The sequence below is a fragment of the Triticum urartu genome, chromosome 2 (assembly GCF_003073215.2).
Source record: "Triticum urartu cultivar G1812 chromosome 2, Tu2.1, whole genome shotgun sequence".
In the NCBI taxonomy this organism is placed as follows: Eukaryota; Viridiplantae; Streptophyta; class Magnoliopsida; order Poales; family Poaceae; genus Triticum; species Triticum urartu.
Genome location: NC_053023.1, coordinates 741,170,149 through 741,174,251, shown reverse-complemented (window position 1 = coordinate 741,174,251; position 4,103 = coordinate 741,170,149).

The window sequence follows — 4,103 nt, the reverse complement described above, 5'->3', positions numbered from 1 at the left end:
GGCCGCCCGCGGGGAGGGCGACACGAGCGAGAATATGCCCAGTGGTAGAATACCAAAAACTGAAAAACCTAATACAAAGAATATACATGTGTGTGGGCCATAGCTAGCACGAATCATAAAACCAAATGTGTGGTAGCAGATGTACTGCTACATACGACTTTCTGATTCAAGAGCCACCGCGTCCAATAGCTTTGCTTTGGTTCCTCCCTCCTGCATCTAAAGTGCATTGTTGCACCTTTCTTTGTTTTTTTTGAACGAAAGCTCGCAAAGAGCTCGGCTTTGAATTGACAAAGCCATCAACCGGCTAGGAATACATCTTGACATAACAAACAAAAAACTCACCAAGAAAAAGAAAAAGAAAAACAAAAAAGACTGCAAGATACAACGACGCCAGGAAGCAGCTCACAGACCTAGCAAACAACAAGCTAAAGAGGATCGACAATGAGCACCTAGCTTGGGGAAGACCAGGCCCTCTTACACACACCAAGTCTAGGAGAAGGAGAATGCCGGTGCAGAAGAGGAAGAATAGACACCGCCGAGCAGGTCAACCGTCGCCAAACACCAAGGCCCCAACGAAAAACACTACCATCCAGATCCATCTTCGAAGAAGGCCCCTGCCTCCTTGCCTGGCTCAAAAGGCGCCGCACCGTCCATAGATGGACATGTTCACCCTAGAACCTGGATGGACGGCATCGATGGAACCACAGGAGCGGAACCAGGCAGTCCCGTCTTGACGCCAACTTCTCACCTAGAGCAGAACATCGCCGAAATCCAGAGACCCGAGCACACAAAAGACAAGCCGCCAGGATGAACGAAAGAGCAACAGTCAGGACCAAGATCAAAATTATAAGCTTTGGCTCTACGGCTCGCTGGAGTGATACCAACGGAAGGGATCCCTATCCCCTCCTGTCCAGGAACCACGGGCACCGGACAGGGGCACTACAGGAGCATGGAGAGCACCCAACCATCATGGTCCCTCACCAGGGAGGGCACCGCCACCACTGGAGAAACACTGTCGCCGTCGACACCCACCACACACATCTCAGCGAAGTCCAACAACCATCCTTGTTCCCAAGCAGCGCCTTCAGGAAGGATACGGCGCCAAGGGCGTCGCCGCCGCCCAACAAAATTGGGGTTTTCACCCGGGAAGCCAAGGGGAAGGGGACGGGAGCAATATACCTGATGGCGCCTCCAGGAAGGTGAGTGGCGCCCGCGGGCGTCGAAGCCGGCAAAGCTGGCTTGGGATTTCTCCCGGTCGAATGTACCCGTCACCAGCACCCACCCAGCGGAGGAATGGCGTCCACGACGAGGCAAACCAAAGCTGGGGGGTGAGGGTCCGCCGAATCAGCAGCGGAAGGGAGAAGGCGGCCAGATCTGGCGGTGTCGGAGCAGAGGCCGCCGCCGTGCCCTGGCTCGCATCCACCACAGAGCTCGCCGCCCGCACGGCCAAGATCTGCGACCCGCGCCCGCGCCACCTTGCGCCGAGGTCCGGTGGCGCCCAACCACCCGGGGCCGCCGCCCCGGATCCCGAGTCTCCCCGTGAGCAAGACAGGGCAACAGCGAGAGGAGTGAGAGGCCCCGCCGCCACCTTCATCAGCAGCGCCCCGGGCTTGGCCGACGGCTGCTTCGGGCGGCGGCGAGGGGAGGGAGAGAGGGAGGAGGGGCCGGCGGCGGGGCTAGGGTTTGAACCCCCGAGCCGCCCGAGAGGGGCGACGCGAGGGGAGGGGAGTTGGGTCCGCCCAATGAAAAAAATAGCGCGCTACATCAAAATAGCGGCGACCTTAAAATATGCTATTAGCGTGCTATATCGCGCTATAGCATACTATTAGCGAGACGTTGTACACCGATATATTTAGTGAGGCAATTCTCAATACGCTAGAGCGCGCTATTTTTTTCAGTGGGTCCGCCCCACCTTTCTTTGTTGCCACCAGTAATTCTTGCTCCTCGATTCCACCATCCATCTTCTTCCTCTTGTCAGAAGCTCTCCTTATCCAGAGCACCTCAGCAGGCAGCCATGCGCATTCATCATACATACTTACATAGAAACGGCAGCCACACTTTGCCACTTGGTTCGGCTAATTGGTGCTTGCTAGTTGCTACTGCTACCAGTTGGGTGCATCATACGTTTTCAGCAGAGAAATGGCCGCAATCATCACTGGCTCCGATCGGAACGTACTACGTGCGTGCGTGCCCCCACGTCGTCTCTGCGTGTGAGTAAGATAAGATGCATGGGCCTTCAGTGACCTGCAAGCAAGCAAGCAAAACTGACTCCGAGAAGGCTGCCCCCTTTCGGACACCAAGCTTCTTTGCCAGCGGATGTGCTTCCTCGGTCCATAATCCAAGCAACCTACAACAAAAACACACATCCTTCCGCACAACGGCACAACGGCATTGCCAAAGAGGAGAGGCTTGTTTTTACTCGCACGCAGGAAGTACTCGACGGCATTGTAAAGTTAGTATAAAATTGAGTCACTTATTTTGAGACGGAGAGAGTACTCTGCAGAAATGCCAACCAAAAAAGAAAAACTTCGGCAGAGGAGGAGAAGTGCTTGTTTTGTTTTGTTTTGTTTTGTGGGAGCACACCACACCACACCACACTTTGCCGGCGAGTGTGCTTTCATGGTTTAGGAACAACAGAGGGAAGACATTTTCCTTGTGAGGAATGTCACCTACGCTACACTAGGTATGGAGATGTAGCGTAGGTGACATTTGCCATCCATTCCATTGCAGTGAGTGCCAAGCTAGTCTAGTGGCGGTGTGCCCCTAGCTACCATCTCTCTTCCTTCCTGCATCTACAATCCAAGCAACCCCCCGAAAAAGCATGCATCCTTCCTTCATGCCAAGAGAGTATGAATGCTTGTTTCCTTGGGCTGCCAAACCAAACCAAACCAGAGGCTCATCTTCCCTTTCTTTCTTTCAGCAGTAGAAAGAAAATGTCTGGTTTCTTGGAAGGGGGATGTGGGTGGTCCGTGTCCCTGTTTCTTAGAAGATGATGCCACACCACACCAACTAAAGATCGATCTGAGTGGCCGTGGTACGTTGCGTACGTTGGCCCCAGCTTAGCTGAAACACATGGCACCGGTACTAACTCCTAGTCATGTCACAGATCCTACTTACCTTTTTCCCCTTGAAGAGGGACTAGCATTTTATCCAAAGAAAATATGTTGTACTAGTACATTCTTCTCTTCTCTTGTGGCAGAGGAGAGGATGATGCCACACCACACCAACTAAACATCTCAGTGGTGCTAGTACTACTAGCCAAGGAAGAAAACATAAGGAAATAATAAAAAAAAGGAGCTGTGATCAATGGTAGCACTCATGCCACAAGCAAGCAGGTCTTGTACTACTATTCAAGGCAGTGCATGTGCTCACTGGTCTGCCTGCTGCCTCCTCCCTCCAGCTTTCCCTCTTTGATGTTGCCACCTTTTGATCATCTTCACCAAACTCATCATCAGCAGGTGGTCCCATCCATGTCAACAGTATCCAATAATTTCAACACGAAAATATGTAATGGTTTCATTCAAGCAGAGAGGCTGGGGCAACCATGATCCCAACACCTGTTAGCCTCTGCTAAGCATGATTACTTGATCAGATTGCCCAAGCAGAAAGTGGTTTAGAGGACAAAAGTGTGGTACTTAGCAATGATCCATCCAGGAAGCAAGCAGATGCTATGCCGGTGGCCTTTTTGATGACACGATGCTTTTCTAAAGTAGGAGCTGGTAGGTATATATTAGTTAATGGGAAAAGAAGGTGAGATGATTAATAAATAGTACTTACTAATAAAATAATCCAAGGAAAGAAGAAGAAGAAGGCTTTTTTAATGATGCTTTGTCACCGCACCAGGTTAGGTTCCAAGCATAACAGACAACATATGCATAGATTCTGGGGGAACTAACCGGATTATTGTCAGTTAACAGTATCCTGGAACCAGGCATATATTTCAGGTTCTGTCTGGTTTGTATGGTTCTTCATAGGCAAACTGCACAAAATCCACAGCTTATACATGCTCACCAATGTTTGTTTCTTTTGTCTTTCAACATGAGTCACTCTCTCGTGTTAATTAGCACAAAGAAAAGATTAAAAAGTGTTCCTTTTTTTTTCTA